Below are 22913 nucleotides of genomic sequence, written 5' to 3' on the forward strand. Positions count from 1 at the left end.
TCACTTATGCTGACTTCCTTCATCCCTACTGCATCCTTATGGAGGAGGCAAGTATGTGTTAAAACAACTCTTTTACAAGAGTTGACCTTAGGCAAAGCTATAAATAAAGCTTCACTTTTCTTTGTCCTGTTTCACCTTTTTCATTCCACATTTCCTATTATAGACCCCATGTGGCTTTCTAGCGAACATTTTTTTTTTTTTTCTATCTTGAAAGGTCTTATTATCTTATAACGCCACTCAAAGAATTTCCTTTTTTTTTCCCACCACAAAAAATAAAGGAAGGAAATAATAAACCCAAATGAATTAATCAGTAATGGTAGACCTTCCAGTAAAAATCAGGTAAGTATGAGATAGATGTCCAGGAAAGAAAACTGGAAATTTTCCAAGTTTATGAAAATGCATAGAGGAGTAGGGAGAATTCTGTTTTGTCTCCTGAAAAACCAGAAGTCACTGACCCTATTTTTAAAATCTTGATCCTCAAACTCTGAATATTTTTCTTCACCCAGCTTTCTCTCTTCTGTGGTGGTTGCATCAACTTCCACTGAGTACAGCTAATGGAGAAAAAAATAAACACCTAATTGAATAAAAAAGATAAGTAGGTTGAAACTCAACCCAAAGTTTAGTCTGATTTGCCATGGCTAGCTTTCTAACTTTGGGGAGCAATTGGTCCTTTTTGAATGTTATTTTCCACCTCTAAAATTAGAAAGCTCAAGCATATTTTTTAAATGGTTCTGTAACAGGAGCACCTGGCTGGCTCAGTCAGTAGAAGGTGCAACTCTTGATCTCAGGTTGTAAATGTGAGCCCCATGTTGGATGTAGACATTACTGAAATGATTCTGCAACAGTCTTCATTTAAATTTGAACTGTACCCATCTGCTAACTGTGTGATCCTACCCAAGCTATTTATCATACTTTACTTTGTTCATCTATAAGATCATTGCAGTACCTACTTTGGAAGAAGTTATAGCAAATAAATGCTTAGTTAGCTTCTAGTGGTTTTTAGCTATTGTTTAATTCTAAGGGCTATGTTTTATTACAGATATATTAAACGGCATACTTGAAAAATGTGAACAACATAATTTTAAGTATTTGTAGAATAGCTGATGTTTATCAAGTGATTATGGGCCAAACATTAAGTCCTTCATTTGCAAATCTCATTTAAGTCCCTCAATAACATAATGTAGAAGGTATACTTATCCCTGGATTACCGATGAGAAAGCTAAAGCTTCGCTAAGCACACAGACACAAGTAAAAAAGTACTAGGAGGGGTTTTCCAAAGAGGCCACTGTACCATACTGCTTTCCATTCTAGAGTTTTCTGCCCTCGGTCTAGATGATTAATACCCAAATAAATGTTGCACTGGATCCTAATAAAGATCCACCTTTCCATCTCCTGAATCATTTTTATGATCCGTATGTGCTTTATATTCTTTACCAAACCTGCCAGTGAACTTCGAGACATTAAGTATATATTTTTTCAGCATGCACACCCAGAAAGTCAGAGTGTTTTCAAACCACAAGGTGTTACCCACCCACCTTTCCTCTGAACATCACATACGAAGGATCAAGTTTCTCAGGAAGCTCAGACTTGTTTAAATTCACCTAAAACCAGATAAAATTAATGTTGTAAGGCCCATGAGACCCCAGTAGAAGAAACTACATCAAAACGCACACACCTCTTCATTTCATGTGGGAGAAGCCAGAGTTAGCACCCCACTGTTTCCCACAGATGGTGCAAGTCATAACATGTGAAATTGATACATTTCAGCTCTCAGCCTCTCGGGGTGCAATACCAGCACACTGGGAAAAGTCTCTGTTTCCTTCTCCAGATTAATTCTCTTCTTTCCGAGAAATGACTTTCAGCTATTTTAGACAATATGCCCTTCATTTGGAAAACGATTTATATTCATTCACTCCCAGCCATCATTCAGGAACATCATGGATTGATAGATTCTAAAAGCCTAGCTTTTCATTAGTTCTGTTTGCAAGGCTAATTTTCACAGCCATTGATCATTTACTCCCAGTTGCTCCTTCTTTCCAGGACTTCGTGTCCCACAAAGATTCTTTTGATGCAGTGGTCCATTACATGTTTCTATCCACAGAGATGTGTCTATGCCCCTAATAATGACAGCAGGTACTTACCAGAGCAAACACGTTCATGTTCCTGGTGCTAATTATGCACAGAAGGTTCTACCTTTCACTTACCGATGAGAAACAGACTGAGTCTCAGAGCAGAGAAGATCAGGAGCTTAGTTGCTTATTTAACACATATATTATTGGCACCTAATTTACACTGAATATATGCAAACTCTTTGCTTTGTTTCTCAGGTGTCCTATTATTGTTTACACTTGCAGCTGTTATTATTGCTAAATTCAAATTAATCACAGGGTATCTCCACATAAGTCACTACTATCTTACCAAAAGCCAATGATAAAAATAGGGAATGACCTGATGATGGATCTGATAAAGCTACTTCTGATCTCTAGGCACACATACTACAGAGATTTTTCCCTTGTTAAACTTTACTCATCAAGCATATATGTATAAATATCTATTTTTCTGTTCATAGGCTCACACGTGAAATAGTGTTCTGAGTGGTAGATTCTAGTACATGAGGAGCCTGTGGAATAAAGAAGAGACAATTCCTAGCAGTGATGATTCCTACTAATAGAATATTTGCAATTACAATGTGACATCTGACATTTTAGTTGCTATGCAATTAACATTTTCTTCTTCTCTTCTACCTCCCGATACACATATACATGAGGATGTGTAGGTTTCATTATACCACGATGGTAAGGCAGAGATATCGGTTGAGATTTTAAGACGTTTAGAACATTTTCCAGACTCCAAAAAATGAGTGATAAGTGATTTCTTTTTTTGCTGTCAACAAATTTGTACTGGGCATTACGATGACCCAGGGACTTCACACATACATAAGATCTCCCCAATTAATCCTCACAGCAAACTGTGAGGTACTTGGTGATTTAGTATGGAAGATGGGACATATACTTGAATGACCACAAGTTAAGGGATAAAATGATGACTTCCATAAGCAAAATGATGTAATACCCTAAGTACAAAGTAATATATATGTGTGTGTGTGTGTGTATATATATATATATATATATATATATATATATACATATACACACACACACACACACCACACACACACATATGTAACAACAGCTGTATATATATAATAATAACTATACAGAAGGAAAAGTTTCATTCTACCTGAAGAAGTTAAAAAACAAATTCCTTAAAAGGCAACAACAGAGTCAGATCTGAGGGTGAAAAGGTATTTTCACTCCAAATCCTATCACTTGTTCTTTTTAGATGTGTATCACTAGCATTATTCTGATGTTAAATGAGCAAGAGAAAGGTGTAACTCTGGCAAAATAAGAAATGAAGGTGGGCATGCAAGAAAGAAAGGAAGGAATAGAAAGCCTGAAAATATATGAAGTACCTAGCAAGGACTATGCAGAAGAAGGAAGAAGAGTGTGTGTGTTCATGAAAAAGAGACTATGAAAGACAAAAAGAACCAAGATCTTTAATCCCAATGAATTAAAATAAAAGAGTGGGGAAACAGGAAAGTCACTGCTTTGCCGCTTCCTCAATACACCCACCACCTACCGCCATCAAGGCCACCTAGTTCATTGGGTGCCGGAGCAGATCTCACTAGCGTCAGAAGAGAATCTGACCACAGATCACATGTATAAAACATTCAAGGCTCAGGTGCTCATTCAAGAAATGCATAGGAGGGTGAAATCAGTGCTTCACCCGTCAATGGTCCAGAAGTTTACAATGTGAAGGCCTAGCATGTAAAGAAGAGGATGCAAACGAAGAAAAAACACCTGTATTGATGGTGACAAATATGACCTTTTCCCCATAGTCCAAGCTGAGTGATCTTACTTGAAGGTCAAGTATTTCGTGAAATCATTCTGGCTTGCTCAGGGGACCTGCCTGTTGACTGTGTCTCCACCACTCCTGGAAGGACATAGGGACTGCCCCAAACATCACCCCAGGGTCTAAGAACTGATTAATGTTGAGTGCATTTACCATCTATTCAAATATTAAGACTCATTGATCTCTGATACAGAGTTAGTGGCATTTTTCTCTCCTTCCTTCCTTTCTTATAATTTGATACCACTGTCTACGCTGTTCATAAATGCTTCTCTAGAATCAGGTGATTCCTTTCAAAACTGTGGATGTTCAAACTGGCAAATGATACCTAAACTAAGGTCAGCTCTTCTCAAGTGACCCTACATCTGGCTCCACATAACACGGGAGATTCCGAATGACTTCTTAATAGCCTGACAGAATCCCTGTAACTTTCAAACGAGCTTCAGGAAAAACACAGAGCATAACAAAGTAAGTCCAAGAAATGATTTTTTAAACATCCTTGTTATATCAAGGATTGTTCCATACCTCAGAGGCTACAACAATGCCACTACCAGACTCTCAGGAAATACACAATCTGAGAAAAGCAGGTGTAAACAATAAATACCATATGAGGCAGTAGTCACTAGGGGTACACAATACTAGGAAAATAAATTAACTAATTCTGACTGGGCTAGCTCAGAGGAGAAGGAAAGGGTTGACTTAGAACTTGAAACATTAAAAAGACAAGTCTAGAATTACGTAGAGGCAGAGTTTGCAGATGACAGTTTGCCAGAACTGGGGGAATTCGGGCTTCTATCAATATGGCGAATTACTTAATAGAGTAGAAATTTAGGGGTGTTTCATACCAAGAATTTATTTCAAATTCGCTTTATAATATTTTACCTTAAAGAATTTAAGTTACTTATTTCCATGTTTTCATTTACTATTAAGATCCATCAAAACAACATGACCAAAATATATCTTATTTTGTATAAATACATTAAAAATGGATGAAGCTAACTTTAAATATCTTTCTTATTCATTGCTTCAAATCTCAGAACATTTTTGCTTTTCGTATATATTTTGCTTTTGTTTTCTTTGTCCCTGCTTCTTAAGTATTTTTAAATCCTGGTATGCTCTGATAAATAATTGCCATAGAGCATATTAGAACTACAGAGCCTCAGATTAGTTTGAAAACTGGAATTCAAGTAAAAGTATAATTGGCTACAAAATTCACAGACTCTTACTATGGTAAAATCTAACTTCTGTTGAGCCCTGAATTTCAAGTCCCTGCTAAGCATTGAAACGTGTTTAAATTCATTTGGAATAGCAGTGTTTTATGCGGGGTGAGAAGCTGAAGCCTAAAGTATCTATAGTCTAACCCTTGAAAATAAGCCGACCATAAAATTCAGTAGGCTAATTTTTCCCATCTCAGTAAATCCAGCACAACATTCAAAGAGATCACTATTCTTAGTGTGAGATCTAGATGCAATAATCACTGAGTTAGAAGCCATGTAGTATTAAAAAATTGAGTTGTTTTTTGTGGTTTTTTTTCTCCTGAGTGGGGATGGTTGATGTTGCTTCTGTTTAATTATAAACTAATCTAGCAGTTCTCAAAGATAAACACGCATCCCAATTACCTGGAGGGCTTGTTAAACTAGACTGCAGAATTCTACCCTCGGTAGATCTGGAACGGGCCTGAGAAGTTTCATTTTCAAGTTACCCGTAATGCTGCCACTGCTACTGTTCCAAGGACCTCGTTTTGAAAATGACTCTGTGTGTACAGACACACACACACACACACACAACCATATTTTAAAGTCTTATTTATGAAGACTTTATTAAAAAAAAAAAAAGATAACTCTGCGTGTGCACATCATTCAACCAAACCACATTCCTTAATCTATCAGTATTTATGTATTTGGTGATACATGTAATCATTTTCATGCAAAACTTCTGTTTTGATGTGTAAAGCTGGCAAAACCAGTCCCCAGCTGCTGGGAATGCGTTAATGCTGAGGTCAAATTTGCCTACAGAACCCTGCCTACTTGGATTTAATGCCAGGAAGATAGATATAAAACTGGCATTTCAATAAGCTACTTTGCTAAACTTTAATAACACCACTTCTGTTAACCTCGGAGCCCTGATTAAAATACAAATAAGTGAGGAAATCCCCATTGTTAACTAAGCCCATTTTGCATATTTATTGCTATCCCTTTTAATTTGTAAGGGCATGTCAGATTGTGCAATGAAATCTGTCCTCTACTTGTTGGGTCTTTGATTTTGCCTTTTCCAAAAGGAAGAGAGTTAAGATGTAGACGCCTGATATAACCTTCCGGAGCACCTTATCTACATTTGTAGAAAATATGAAAATGTTTGAAAAAGTGTTTGCTGCCTCTTTTCCTTAACTTTCTAATCGTTTCCTACTCTTGTCTATAATCTGCTTTCAAGGTTTTTCACTTGATTTTTCACTCCACCAAAATGAAAATTACAGGTGTATTTATTTAAATATTTATTTAAAAAGAAATGCTGTATTGTCTTGTGTTAAGTACTGAGGACTCTCAAACGTTTAATTCAGTGTTATCCCTTGTATATCATATAACTCAAATAAAAAGAGATAACCCTGGAAAAGAGAATGCAATACAGATAAGCTGGGGTTGAGCAGTGTGAGAATACAGACGTTCAGAGAAACACAGAAACTATTTGACACCCAAGAAGATGACCACATAGTCATCAGGCTTTGGAACTGATTATGGGGAGGAAAAGGGATGCCCAAAGGAGGGTACGGAAAGACTGATAGGCAAGATTTTGATGTGACAGTTCAAAATGGACCAAATTTACAATTCCATCACATGATCAACCTTCTTGTGCAGTTCAACTTGGGAGGAGCTAGGGTAGAAAATATACAAATACAAAAATCAAATTTCCTACTTTTTCCTTTTATTTGATTATGGAAGGCTATAGAAGGCAAGGCTAAAACTATGTATCTCAGTTTAACTGCTTTATCTATGGATTTCTTACAGAGAAGTGCCTCCGGTGGCATGAATAATTTAGAACTGCTGGCATTGTTTATATCGGGAGGTTGTAAATCCTATTCATTCATTCATTTGACAAATATTTATTAAACAGCTTCTATGTGCCGAGTATTGGGTAAAGGAAATACAGTTGTGAACACATATGCTTTGCTCAACCTGGTGGTTAGACCACACCAATATAGAACTCATTGTGCTAACATGAGCGGACCTTAGACACAGAGGTACGTGGAACTGTGAATGGATCAAGGAGTACTAGTCCTAATTGTAATGTCTGCGTGCTCCTGCCAAACTGAACCCTAATTTAGAATTTAAATTCTATGCGGGGGGTGGGGTGGGATTGGGGGGGGGGGACCAGTTTAACCCATATTTATTTTCCTTTAGCAGCAACTACAAAGAAATGTGTCCCTTTAACCTCTGGGAAGGCTATTTTCCCTTCCAGAGGTGGGGGGCGGGGGTGGAGATTTAGATCAGAACTAATTGCTCTGTGATTACTATTTTCCCTCCCGTAGCTCCATACGGCCGGGATAACACGCATTGTACACACAACAGGAGCTAAGACAGTCAGTCAATTAGGGGAACAATTAGTTCCAGTTTCTATAATTCATTTGAGTTTGTAGATGAAATTGCCTGAAAATATTAAGAACATTAAAGATCAGTGATAAAACCTAAAGAAAGCAATTTATATTCCAGTTCTAGAGGCAGATGCTTAGTTGACACTGCTCTTCTGCAGACAGGTGACGCTAATGCAGTAATAATTATAGTTTGGCAGCAATTAATAAATAGACTGTCAAAACCAGTCAAATTGTGTTCATGGTTTTGGAAGGCTGCTGATTTTAGCTTTGACATGATGTGGCTGAAGTGTTCCTGAAAAGCTCAAAATTGTTAATTAGAGGATGCAATTCTGTAACTCCCCTTCCATGGGTCTTAGGTTGGAAATTTTTGGAAGCAAACATTCACTTGCAACCTGGTGTCTTCTTTGGGGTCTGTGTTTACTTGATAATTTATATGTAGAAGGATGTAATATGTAGGAATATTCTAAGATTTAGGAGACTGATGAACCTACAACCGAGTCAACTTGAAGAGAGAGAACTTGATGGGAGTTAGTTTTTGTTGCAATATCATAATGTAAAATTCAGGGGAGGGCTAGAAATCACAGTGGAGCAAGGGTAATAGCCTGGCTTTAAGTGAACTCAAAGTCCTACCTCATGCAGACAAATCTGCAAGTTTAAACCTAGTAAGAGACTAAGGGTTCTCTGGTCCAGGGAATAACAAAGCAGAAAGAAAGTAAGGAAAACGGTCAAGAACATTAATAATGAATTCAATTTCTTTTAAAGCAAGTGATAAGAAGAAATTTAAAGCCATAACTTTACCAAGTGTTAAGATCAGAGATTACCCTATCCTGACTTAATAATGATCAAAGCTACCTCAACCCAGAATATAAATCCCTGATCAGTTTCACACATCTGCTAGTTTGCCCAGACTTCAGCAAAGGAACAAATAAAATACTGATGTTATTTAACAGTGTGTATGCATAATATTTAAGACCCAAACACATTTTGAGAGTAATGACCTAGAATTACTCAAGTTTAATTCCTCAGAGAAAATTTCTATTTTTTAAAAGGTAGCACTGTTGGGGCGCCTGGGTGGCTCAGTCAGTTAAGTGTCCGACTCTTGGTTCGGCTCAGGTCACGATCCCATGGTTCGTGGGTTTGAGCCCCACGTTGGCCTCTGTGCTGACAGCATGGGGCCTGCTTGGGACTCTCTCTCTTCCTCTCTCTCTGCCCCTTCCCTGCTTGCTCGTGCTCTCTTCAAATAAACAAACATCAAAAAAAAAAAAAAAAAAAGTAGAACTGTTACTTTGATGAATAAATAATTTCTTGCTAAAAACTCTGATACAAATAAGACTGCTAAGAAATAACGAAGGCAAACAAACATCACTATCACCCCCCCAAAAAAACACAATACCAACAGAAAGTTTAAGTATTAAACTTCTAAACCAAAACAAGAAAAAATTCATCATATCTCACACAAGTTTTCCTAGCCTTTAAGTAAAAATCTTGTAGAAATTTGTGATAAAATTCCATTTTCTAATTTAATTCTAGGACTTAACCATGAGGAAACCAAATTAATACTCTCAGCTCCTTGTCTGTGGTGTTTAGTACTTATATCAACTTTTGCGCTCTAATTAATTTTACTAATCCTTTAGTTAATGAATAAGACGGGGGGCAGTGGGGGGAAGCATCAATTTCAAGAACAGAGGTAGAAAATTGTTAATTCAGAAGTGACCCACAGCTCCCAAAGCGTTCTTGTCAGCATTGCTTTGCGATCCTGTTAATATTTTATTTTGTTTTATTGTTCTTCATAGAGAAAAATGTTTCACAGTTAATCTCTACGGTACTTTTGTTTCTAAGCTCTCTAAAAGACATTGATCTGGCATTAGCCAAATATCTGACTATAAATTGATTTTATGCCATACACAGAAAACAAGTATTTTATTGATATAAATGGTTTCTTTATTTGTAGAATTACACTAAAAATTATTTTGAAACAGCATGATTCCTTTCTGGACAGTATTAGAATTTCATGCCTAAATCAAGTTGAACATTAGTTTTATAGGAGTTTTTTGTCTTCTGCAATAGCATAAATGTCTATGGTGAGAAGTGTCAAGGGAGTAGAGATGTAGTCAAAAGCTTTGAGAAAGAAGACGTAAATGTGAGATGACAGAATGGTCACGTGCAGAGAAATTGTTAAGGCTTTTCTCTGTTTTAGGCCTATTCATAAAGACAATACTTAAAGACTGAAGTCATTTTCTTTCAATCTGCGTGTTAAGAGCAGAACACTTGGGTCTAAATTATATATGCACGACAGTAAATGCACAGATATCATGGAGAACGGCCACTGTAAGAAAGGGGAAGTCTGCATGAAATTTTGAAACTACAAGCCTTGTACACTGACATTCTGTTATCAGCTGCCATTCTGACATCAAGTCCCAAGCATCCTGCATTGAATGTTTATTATAGTCTTTAACCAGCATGGCCAAGACAGAAGTCTCAAGGACAGGATAGATCCCCACGGTTGTTTATTGCCTCCATTCTTTTACCCTCTTCAAAGCCACGCCGTTCTTACCTCATCTAGAATGCTGTGTTCTCACTCAGAACTGTATTCAGGCTTTGATGATGGACTTCTATAAAGTGCCATCTCCATCGGCTGATTTCTACAGAGACTTTTCTTTTCTCCAACACGCTCTGCAAAACGCTGGCTTGCTTCTTTACTTGTTATCATGAATAACAGCATGATTTTGCATGCTGCCCTTTTTCAACACTGAATGCTCTATATCTGTCTTGTCTCTACCAGCTGCCTTCTCGCTCTTCCCTTGTCAGCATTTTGTGAAAGAAGAGATTCAGTAACAATGTGTGCCCAATATTGTGTAGGTTTTATATTCACTTTGGATTTGAAGCAGGCCTCCATATTTCACCACCGAAATGCTCAATCAACCCTCCAATTACCGATTCTCTCCAAAATTGAACTTAATCTATTCTAACATGGAAAACTTGGAAATGCATTCCTTTAGGTATGCTGTTATTATTTTCATCTTTGCAGCTGTAAACTTTCTAGTAAAGCTACATTTTCCCTCTTCTGTCTACTTCTAGCCTGGAAAATTCTGATTTTAAGCTGGCATTCTAAAAGTCTCTCTCATATTTCAGTTTGGCTTTTAATTTTACTCCATTTAAGAATGCTTTGCTAGCATTCCTGCCTTTTTTTTTTTTTTTTTAAACATAAAGCTTGCACACATTGTTTTCTTTTCAGGGATAGTTTTTCCCAGTGATTTTTGTCCTTGATCACAAAAGCCCCTGAGTGATTTCTATGAAAAAATATCCAGTAAACAAGCGGAATTTTATTAAGTCCTAACTCCTATTTTTATTCTATATTTCACCTTCTGTAATACAGGGTGACTTTTAGATGATTGAAATCAACACTCATATTTTATTCATGTTATCAGTACACTTTTATCTTAGGAAAAGTGTTAGTTCATCTGTAACATAATATCTAGTTATGAATTTGTAACAGTGTACCCTCACTCTGAAATGTCTCCTTAGCCAGTTGGATATTAATTGAGATTCTAGATATTGATATTAACCATCTTACGGAAAAGCAATTGTATATTAACAGCGTGGAAGAGAAAAACATTTGGCTAAATACAAATTTTCGCCTAATTCATCATAGTTTATAACCAGACTGATGAAAAAAACTTGACATTGTAGTCATCAATGATCTTGACCTGTACTACAGGGAACACTGCAAATCTTCCTGTATCTGTTGTTTTACAGTGAGGTTGAGATGATTTCTGCTTAACATTTAAAAGTCATGGTAATATGGTATCTTGAGATTGGAAGTCATTTAACACTTTCAAAGAAGTTGGGTACATTCAGCCCAAGTAGTTTAGATCACTTTTCAGTTTTCTTTTAGTATGTCATAAATATTAAATTTTGATCAATAAGTTTGGGAAAAAAGGCCTGAAGATCTTTGAATTGCCTATAGAATGACTTTATTTTGATGAAATTCTGAATATGAAATAAAAAGGCAATTTAGCTCCATATACTGCTGTCAGTAAGCCAGCATGCTGGCTCATGATGCAAATAAGCAAGTATTTACAGATCGCACTTCTCAATGCAAACTAACACACTGAACTCCTTGAACTCCTTCTCTGAAGATCTGACATGCACACTGTGCTATATTCAGCAGTCTTATTACTGAGCCAGCCACTCAGATGGAAATGTCATTAAAGCCAACTCTTGGCCAAAATGAAAGTTTACAAGTATCCACAGGTAATGAATTTTATCAAAGTCCTATTTTTCACAATGATGTTCACTTACATGTGGGATGGTGACTTGATGGTATTTTATAGGAAACCTGTTCATAAGTTCACTTTCTTAAAGCAGTATGATCTGGGTTTGTCAAGATGAAAGAAGACATGAAAAAAGTTCATCAACGTATCTCTAACTCTATCACACCTTGACTTGATGGAGAAACCAAAACAATCCATTGCTTATGAAGAGACCAAAGCAAAGGAGGAAAGCAGCAGTGAAAGAAAAGGAACCCACCAAGAACCACTTGGAGACTATGCTACTTAATGAACATAATAGGCTATCTGCCTCTCAAATACCCTTTCCAAACATTTGACTCCCTGGATTTACTTACTAGGTGCTCCCAAGCAGATCAAGGTGTAGTTGGTCACTGTCCCCTCATGCAAACTTTGATTAATCATGGGCACATGAGAAAATAGAATGTTTAATTTGAATACCATATACAAAATTAGAACCCTACCTTAACCTTTCAAATCTTCTAAATTAGATCAAACCAATCACCAAAACCAATTTTCTCCTATTTTAAATCCATTTGTTTGTATGTACCTAGCACCATAGGATGTAGGGCAATCATCTTCATTTCAATTCATACAATGTGGGGAAGATACAGCCCTATTCTAAATAGGAGAAAATATAATGAGTGTCTCTTAAACTTATTGATAACCATAAACTAGGGGGTCAAAGGTACACACAGGTAAAGGGTTTTAAGGGGTCAAGCTTGCACAGCATAGTAAAAACGCTAGCCAACAGAAAAAGTAAATTTTATTTTTGTTATTGTGGAAATCAGATTATAAAGTATTTGTATATCGTAGCTTTTGGCTGCAAGCAACAACAAGCACAACACAAAATGGATTAAACCATAAGGAAAAGGTATTATCTCCCATTGCAAGAAGTTCCAAGGCATGGTGGTGGTAGCTTTAGCTTCAGCAGCCCCACAGCATCATGAGGGTCTTGACTGCTGTCAACTTTTAGTATCATCATCTGTAAAGCACCAGCCTTCTGCGCTGGATTCTCCCATGATCATATGACTGCAAGCACTTCCAAGTACCACACACAAACACAACCACCACCAGCAGAAAAGAGATTGCTTTCTGTGTATATATAAGAGTTAGAAAAATTTCCTCAGAAATCACCCAACAGACTTCCTCTCCTATCACAATAGCCTGAACTGGATCACATGCCCTTCCTTGACTAGCCAACCACAGGCAAAAACAATGAGATTACCATGATTATATATGTATGTATATATATAGAGAGAGAGTAGGGGGGGACTAATAAAGTTCACCCATGAGTAGAGATAAGGAGCTGAAAAAAATAGGGCTTGTCTTAAATCAGAAAGACTGATTAGGTGAGCAATTGACACATGATTTTATTATTTCGTGAAATGTGTGTATTGTTCATTCAGGTTTCACGTGCCCAAGTTAATTTGTTGGCACACAACAGAAGACAGAATTTAAGAAGAAGAATAAGCCAAATCATCATATGAAGATATGTATACTTCATATCTGATATATACACATAGACATACATACATATATCTAGCATATAAACTTAGTCTTTGGGCCCCACTATAATCAGATAAGTTAAATCTCAATCATCTTCTATCTGGCGGTATCTTCTCTCTGTAGCCTCCTAGAATTATTTCTACTACAGCATGTAACACATTGGATTCTAACCATCTGTATGCATCCCCAAGCATACAGATGGTGAATGAACTACTTGAAATTTATCCAAAGCACCTAGCATCATCATGTCAGACACATTGCAGTCATCCAATATATTCATTCATTCAACATCTATCTATTCATTTATTAGTGAGGCAGAATTCCATAGACCCTGGAGCTAGCCTGTTTCATTCTAAATCCTTGCTCCAGCGCTTACTAGCTGTGGAACCTTTGGCATGTTTTCTCATCTATAATAGATAATAATATTGCCTGACTCACGGGGTTTATTTTGTGAGCATTAAATGAGCTTCTATGTTTAAAGCTCGTATAAAAATGTCTGGCTAATACTATGGGCTTATAAAGGGTTATTCTTTTTTTTTATTTATTAATACACTATTTCTAACTGTAGACTGCAGAATTTTTCATCATATTTACCACAATCTGAACTGTGGTATGGATCGATTTTAAAGCTTTGCTTCACTGTGTGACAAAACAATGACAGTTTGAGCACAGTTTGATAAAAGAGGGCTTTGAGTTGCAAGCTTAGATTTTCTCTCAAGCGCCTGCAGCTCAGAAACAGCAAGTGTTCAGAGCTGAGTTTCAGCAAAGCAATGAAAGATGGGAATTCCAAATTATCTATCTGTAGCTTCTATAGAAAACATTTTGGGAGCCAATTGGCTTGATCCAGCTAAGCTGTATCTCTTCATTCACTGCCAAAAGCATCTAGCATCTTACTATACAAAAGTTAAAGAGAGATAACTTCAATTAATATTGTATACAATGAGCATTGTTGCTGAAAACTATCTTAAATTGAGCCATGAAAGATCAATTTCCTCTGTAGGTTTTCCCATCTACCATTGTAGCAAAAAAAACTTAAGAGATTTTGACCCTTACTGTACAACTTCTAAAACATTGCAAAATACATTTGACATATTTATAATGCATTTTAAAGGCAATTTTGATAGCTTTTCTTCATTATGATTCTGACATGCTTAACAAAATCTTAGGAGGCCCCTTCCAGTCATCCAAGTTCTCAACTGAGTGGTGCTTTTTAAATAGATGGCTGCTTTTAAAACTACAACAATATTTTATTAATAGAGAAATGGGTACACAGTAAATAGATTAGAAAAACACTATTAAATTTGTGAATTCATTAAATGCTTTGAGACAATTCTGTCCTATCCCAATTTTCAAAATTTATTTCCCTACTGTAGGCGGGAAATTTTCAATTTTGTTTAAGACCCCTTGATTTTCTGTATCATTTTACAGTAATTCAGTACTTGGACTTTGAATTGGATATAATTTAGTTGTTTCCATTCTTTTCTTGTCTGTATTATAGGTCTGAAGGGGAAAATATCGCAGCAATAAATTTAATTTCCATTTGGCTCATGGATTTATTTTTATTTTAGTTAGTTCTTCTGAAATTCGTATTGCCTTCAATTGCTAAATATAATTGTGTTGATTGATCTTCCGGGAATGAGAAACTCAGTTTGTTAAAAATTTTATCAAGTTTATTGCTTTATAATACATTATTTGTAAATAATGCTAATGCTTTCTCTTTGTTCTGTAGGAAATGTATATTTTATGTATTCTAAGAAACCATTAATTACAAGATGTGTCGTTATTTTATATACTACCAAGAAAAAATGCTACAAAGTAAAGTACGCCGAAAATAGTTTCATATCCCTTGAATTTTTATTTTGTACTTATCGAAAAATCATTCAGACTTAGGTTTTATTTTGTGTCACTTTTGTGCATACAAATGAGGAAATTAAAAGCACAATAGATTGCTTAATATGTTCCTAAATTTCTAAACCTGTTCTCAAGTTAGAGTTAATGATGCCCATCTCTTTTTGTGCACCATTTACCTTTGTGCTACCAGTAGTGTTGGATAAAGCATTTCTTTAAATGCTGTTCCATTAATGCTTCCAGAATCTTCCAAGACACTTGACTCTCATTCTGCTAGTTTTAATTGTGTAAGGTTACAGTAGAAAGCTTTAAGACCACAACCACGATTCAGATTCCTTCCTCAAATGTCCTTTAAATGATTTGTTGACTGGAACATCAGTGGGGATAACAAGCAGATTGGGAGTGCACAAGCCTGGCCAATAGTGACATTAAGATGCCATAGATTATAAAGCAAATTCCCATTTCTGAGATGCAAAAATGTGAAAAAATACATTTAATTGAATGTTTTAAATACTCATCTGTCAGTTGGCCTCCACGGCATTTTTCTAGGCTTTAGATCACTCTGTATGATCGGTTCTATCACTCTCCGACATACATTTAATTATGACTGCAGGGCAGACTTAGAAACAGAACTTACCGACTCTGGCTATAAATTTAAATATTCCCCAAACTACCAAGCCTAGTGAACTACACAGTAGGTTTTACTTCTGATGATGCCTTCCTGATCACAAGGTGAAGCTACTCTGATTATTATATTAGTTTTTATAGTATACTATATGATAAACTCAGACCTGGAAACCAGGCCAAAGGAAGCAGGGTAACTGCACAAATGGCACTGAACAGCGGTCATGGTGTTTGGAAGCCTCGCTTCACCACTTATTACCTCTGTGACAATAAGCATGTTTCTTCTCTATGCCTCAGTTTTTTCCAGGTACTTCATAGCTTCAATTCCTAAAGGAGACAATCTTATGTGCCTCACTCACTTTTTCATGCCAAATAGTGTCATTGGCCTTAGGCCAGCACCTAAGTGAGCTGCCCTTGAGTCAAGTGCTCATCCCTCCATAAATCCACTGTGACTATGGCAGAAGGGGTGGCCATGAATTCTACCTAGACTCTTGCCCATCATTAGAGTCTGTGAGCAGGACAGTTTCACGGAAAAGGAGCTATGAATGGGTAAGGACTGGGGTTCATATCTTGAGTACATCTCCTACCCACCTCCCACTTCTGCGGGATCCAGGGTTAGATCTGTCTCTCCTCAGAGAAAACAAAGTTGAAAAAAGAAAAGAATGATTTTGAACAAGTTGGGCTAACTTGGAAATATACCTGAGTAGTAGTGACTTTTTTTGACATAGAACATTATTTTTCACACAATCAAAACTAGAGTGAGATGGGAGAATAATCAAATTCTTATTACAACCAGTATCCTTCCACCTTTAAGGAAGATGGACCTTGAGGAATGGCTTTTGCCTGTCCTGGGGCAACAAGAATGGAAGAAGATGAACACAAAAAAATCCAGAAAACCAAATTATACTTTAAAAGCAATAATTTACATTAAAAATATGAAAAAATAAACTTGATAAATCAAAGTTTTCCAACCTCTACTAAGAGTAGCTGGCCATTGAAAAAGTTTGATCTCTAGTTTTTAATACAAATGTTTGCTATTCTACGGTTTTCAGCGCCTCACATCTGTACCTTTCTCTGCTTATTTCCTTTGGATCCAAATTTCCTAATTCCTGGTCCTACTTGTTACTTCTTATTCATGCTTTTCCATCTGCTGCTTGGCCATCAGGGTCATGTTTCTAGTTGTGTCACTATGTCAAGAAGATGACCGTGATTTGCAATTTGCCACTATTGGTATCAAGAGATACCATAGCGGGGCATATTGGGTTTCCATAATGGTAGGAAAAGACAGCTAGGAGAAACTCAAGGGCTGCCTTGAGGTTGAGAATCGGGGTCTTATTCTCCTTTTCTCTGCCTTCACATAAAGCATAAGGTTCAGTAGATACTCCTGACATACATCAAGTGCCTGGTACATAGTAAATGAGACCTAACAATAAGTTTTTGTTCTCCCCTTTGAAGGGAAGAAACTAAGAAGAAAAGATAAGGAGAATAGGAGAGTTTTGATCAGAGGGAAGGAGAGAGAAAGAGAAATAGAGAAAGAAGGAAAACCAATAGGGCACTCAGTGGTTGCAGAGAAACAGGTTTACAAGAAGGGAGACAGAAGGCATATAGCACTTTGTACAGAGCCAGGAACTAGAGACTGTGGTGATGGTTCCTTGGGTGCACATTTATTACCAAGTCCATTAAGTTTCATACATTAAATATGTACAGCCCTTTGCAGGTCAGTCATGCTTCAATCTCAATAAACCAGTAAGTCAATAAATAAGTAGATTCCTAGGAAACGCGGCTGGTGAGCGTTCAGTATTTCCTTCCTGCTTGCGCTCTTCCAAAGACACTTTCATTATAAAAAATCTACACACCTTTTCAGTGTTCGTAGTGTGGTATTTTTAGGGTCGGGGAGAGATGCTGATTCTATACTCAAAGGTAGGCAGAGCCACTTATATTCAATGTGCAAAACTATTTATAAGAAATACTGCCTGAGAACCACACTCTAAAGCAAAGTCCTCCCTGTACCTCTTAGGAGGCTTTTGTGGCTAAATAGGTAAAATCTGGAGGCAACTAGATCTACTTTGGAAAGAAAAGAAGAAAAAGACCCAGGAGACTGTACTTTTTTATGGTTTATGAAGGTAGGTGGCCTGCTGTGTTTCCATTTGCTCCAAGGTCTGAAAACAACCTTTCATCTCTCGCCCTTTTACTGGGACTATCGCCAGAAGTCAGCTGTCATCGCCATGAGAGGGACTATATAACTTCCAGTTTCCCTCTTCCTTCCTTCAAGAGAAAGTATCTATTTAAACTAGAGAGAAGATATACCTTAAGTCTGACATTCAAACATCTGCAAACTTGTGGAAGATTTGTATAATGCTGCTAGACTTCACTTACTGCCTAAAAATCCTTGGGTGTGGAAAGAATTTAAATGAAACCTCAACATTAGTTCTCCCACCCCAAAAAAAAAAATCTTCCAGAGTGGGTGCCATAGGTCCATACGTCAGATTCCTAGGGAGCTGTTCTGGGTCTCATGTAGCTTGCTGGGGAATCCTTCCTGGGTAGGGAAACTGGGAACGCAGGTTTGGGCAAAGCGAGTTTCTGAAAAACTGAGGTGCAGTCACCACAGGCTTTAGCTGATCCTATAGGGCCCTTCAGAGATAAAATTGAGGCAGGGGCCAGGCCTCTATACCAGCATCCACTCATCAATTGGATGTGGGCTGTCCCTGGGGAAGTGGGTTTAACCTTGGGCGTGGCAGCTCCCTCCATTCAAGGGAAATCATTTAAGAGAGATCACTCAGCTCTGAGCTGTCTTTAGGCAGCACTCTCTGAAACTAAGGGCCTCATTTCTGAAAGGAAGGGAGAGATTCACATGGCATCCTCTTATGGTTCCCACCTACACCTACAGAAGGTCAAGGAAAATTCTGATGGAATAAAATTACTACATTCTGCCCTCCATCTCAAAAATGCACTCTAACATATTCCATGGTATCTGCTGGATTCTCTATGATAATTACTTCAATAGTTACTTTCATTTTGGGGCATTTCTGCCTTTGAATGCTTTTTTTTTTTTAAGTAATATTTTCAGCATCTCTTTTACCTTTTTAAATTTTTTTTAACATTTATCCATTTTTGAGAGTGAGAGAGACAGAGCATGAGCAGGGGAGGGTCAGAGAGAGAGGGAGACACAGAATCCGAAGCAGGCTCCAGGCTCTGAGCTGTTAGCACAGGGCCTGACACGGGGCTTGAACTCACGGACTGTGAGATCATCACCTGAGCTGAAGTAGGAAGCTTAAGCAACTGAGCCACCCAGACGCCCCTCTTTTACCTTTTTCTCCTATTTGCTTTTTAATTTTGCATGCGATTATTATAAAATACAATACTTAAATGGAAATAGTGCTTTCTCCAAAAATCGTTATGTTTATGCAGTATGGTAGACAATCTCACTATATAATCTGATAAACCTGTATCAATTTATAGACCTAGAGATAGGCATAATTAAAGTCCTACTAAGAAGAATATAAGGGACAAAGGGAAGTTGTCATGGGAACCAAAAATCCTGATTTTCCTCATTTTGTACCATAAAAGTATTAACCTCTATGATACCTTAATATTTTTTCTACATTGTATTTTAACCACTGGCCACTATGAATATTGTATTTGCTATATACATAGCTAAATCATCACTTCCTACAATTTAGCTTTTTACATTACATTTTAAAATAGTTTTTTTTTTTTAATCTGGCACTAGGCAGTTAAACTCTTCCTGCAAGAACCAGTTTTTCTTAAGAGCAAAATAGTGTTAAAGGTTTTTTTCCTCTGTGTAATTTAAAATAATTCAGATTTCTAATATATTGACAATGTAAACATACAGGAGAAAAAATGATTCTACCACAAATTTAACATTTTAAATTTATCTTTCCAACCTCTTTGATACTGAGTTTTTTATTTTGAAAAATTGGACATATTTCATATAATGTTTCATAATTTGCTTTTTTTCATCTAACACTTACAATGTATTTCCAGGTTTGTAAATATTTACCGTGAAGATAATTTTAACAACTTTATTTAACGGATTACCATAATTTTAAGTCTCTCTTTACATAGTTTCTGCTCTGTAATATGACAAATAAGTTACAATAAACATCTTTAAATTGTTTGTACACCCCAGATTAATTCTTTACTGTGAAATCCTAGAAAAAGAATGTGTACTTCTACAGCTCTAAATGTATTTTTCTAAATGTTTATTTTTGAGACAGAACACAAGTGGGAGAAGGGCAGAGAGAGAGAGAGAGAGAGAGAGAAAGAGACAGAACCCAAAGCAGGCTCCAAGCTGTCAGCACAGAGCACAAAACTAAGCTCGAAATCACAATCAGTGAAGTCATGACCTGAGCCAAAGTCTAATCCTTAACCAACTGAGCCACCCAGGCGCTTAACACTTTTATAGCTTTTTCTATGCTGTTAGTTTGGCCTCCATAAAGTATTTTTCTATTCTATGGGCTTTCCCAATTACTCACTTTTCTGAACCCTCACCTTCATATCTACATATACCCACATTTAGAAATGAATATATATTAGCTTATTGTTATTTTAAGTCTCAGGTTTTTGACTATTTGTGAAATTAAACGCTTATCAGGAGGATTTGTATTCCTTTCTTTGAGAACTGCTTCCTCCTGTCATTCGTACTGAACTTTCTCCTAGAGGGGAATTTATTTTTCTATCCAATATTATTTCTCTTGGCATATTTCAAGATGCCAAATTCCACTTTAACCAACTAAATGACTACACTCTAAAATTAAGTAACCCGTTTCCCATTGGCAGAAAAAGGACTTGTGTTTTCCATTTACTGGTAAACTAGTTCAAAAGAAAATCATAAATATCTTTCCAGTACCAATTTAATTGTTTAGTACTATGTAAGTGTTACTATTAGAGTAGTCTAGTGGAAGGAACCTTGAATCAGGCTAAATCTTTGTAGGACAAATCACTTAACCTCTCCACATCCCAACTGTTTATGTAAAATAAGACCAAGTTGCTCTTCAGGGTGTAATGAGAATTGAGAATATTATACGAATGACAGTATTTTGGCACCCAGTAGGTCAGTAAGTGGCATCTTTAGTTTTCAATAGCCCCATTAGTTTTATTGTATCTTCAGATGTCCTTTGTTATAGTGGTAAAGTATAAGCTTTTTATTCCCATAAATATGAATTGAAGAGTCATGTAAATGCTCTAAGTTTTTCTATTTATAAATAGCATTATCTCTCAAAATATGAAGGACTAAGAATATTAACAGTCTCTTTGTCAGTATATTAGATCCTTAATTGCCCATTATATTTTTGTATTTTATGAAAGACTTTCATTTCACAGTTAAGTAAAAGGAGCATTGTCTATAATCTTTTCTTGATTTAAAATAACTAGAAATAATACAGATAATATCATTGACAAATAACAGTGGCAAGTTTATAGCTTTTACCCTTTTTGATAAAAACACTTCTAAAGCATACCTCATATCTGAAGAGGATTGGAAATATTCATTGCTTCATTAAAAAAATATACTGAATATACTTCAAATCCAACTTCTATCAAACAAGTATTTTTTAAATAGTCTTTTAGATCATTCAACTCATATGTAGAGATGTTTTATATTCCATTATAAACTGGAGCAACATGAAAATATTCAACAACCTGAGTGGCAAAGGACCCAACCATCTGTGCACACAAAGGCTAGAAAGGAGTTTGGGGTGGCAGCTGACCAATCTAGATGACCAGCAACAATACCTCACAGAAGATGCAAAAATTGAACTGAAACCTAATTAGACAATATGCCTTAATGATGGCACTGTTGTATGTAGGCATGTGCATTTACTGCAATAATTTCTTTTAAATTCTACAGTAAACCATGATTCTTCAAATATCCTCAACTATCCTACAGAGATAAGAAATAATGCATATCATATCTGGTAATTCTCACAGCAGAGGACCAAATTTAGTTTTTGAATACATACATACTAATATTTCATACATATGTATGTGTTTGTGTATATAATTCTAGTCTTAGCTGACTCACATGAAATATAAAAGCTTTGTTATTATCAATATCAGTAGTTTCACCTAAGTTATGCAAACCAGACTCCAAATTTTAGCAGGGAGACACATCCTAAGCTAAACACAATCAGAAAATCAAGAAAACCTTCTAGAAAGTGACTTTGAGTTGGAGAAAAAACTACAGTTTTCCACCATCTGGAAAATTCTGGATTGCCAAGTATTACTAGGGAGGGTAAGAGGGGGGGACAGAAGGACCGATTGACTGATCTATTGATACAGTCCTAAACTCACTGAATAGATTACCTCACTGCATACTCAAAAACCTTCTGTCTTTGGTAGGATTATTCTCACTTTACAAATGAAGAAACTAAAGAACGGAGAAGATCTAAGCCCCTATCTGTCTAACTCTACCCTTTCATGTTATATTAGTAGCTACTAGTGGAAAATTAAAAGCTTTAAAAAAAAATAACATTGTAAAATGAAAACTGATTACCCGTGTGTATTTATTAGCCTCAGCCATCCCCTCCTTCCATGAAATCCAAAAATCTCTGGATTTTAAGATTATAATAATACATCCATACATCAGAGATTATTCTACTTACTGTTTATTTCCACTAAATACCTAAGTATGCATAATTAATTCACAAAAGATTCTAAATCTATAAAAATCCTTTATCTCTTTTCTGGTTATTTCCATTTCTTTGCAAAAGGGACTTATAGGTCCATCAACTTTCCTGCTGAGACTATGAAGTTACTTTGCCCAGACATGTTTGTATTTATCTATTTCTGCCCCAAATCCTGTTCCCTTTCTTACCAGCACTGCCTGAAATCTTAAGTCATACAGTAAAATTCATTATTAAAGCCCAGAATATGTTTAGGTTGGCGAATAGGGCTTCAATCCTGCCTCTTTAGAACGCCTTCTGCACTGCACATGTACTAAAAAAAATCCAGGTAAGATAGGTTTCAGTTTCTTTACATTTCAGAAGGCAGATAAATTAAGAGGTCAAATGTCCTATCAGAATGCATTCAGCCAAGAAATAGAACCAGAACTGAGGTCTTTTGTATTCGAGGCTAAGAGGTTTTCACTGGCTACCTTAGGGACTAATTGTTTGTTTGTTTTTTTTAAT

General features: G+C 36.4%; 1 protein-coding gene across 1 annotated transcript in view; it reads left to right on the forward strand.

The window, feature by feature from the left end:
* Positions 1 to 22913, forward strand: part of SYT1 (synaptotagmin 1) — a 351099-nt gene that overhangs the window by 116683 nt on the left and 211503 nt on the right. The window lies entirely within an intron of this gene.

This window comes from Panthera leo, chromosome B4, assembly GCF_018350215.1.
Source record: "Panthera leo isolate Ple1 chromosome B4, P.leo_Ple1_pat1.1, whole genome shotgun sequence".
Classification (NCBI taxonomy): Eukaryota; Metazoa; Chordata; class Mammalia; order Carnivora; family Felidae; genus Panthera; species Panthera leo.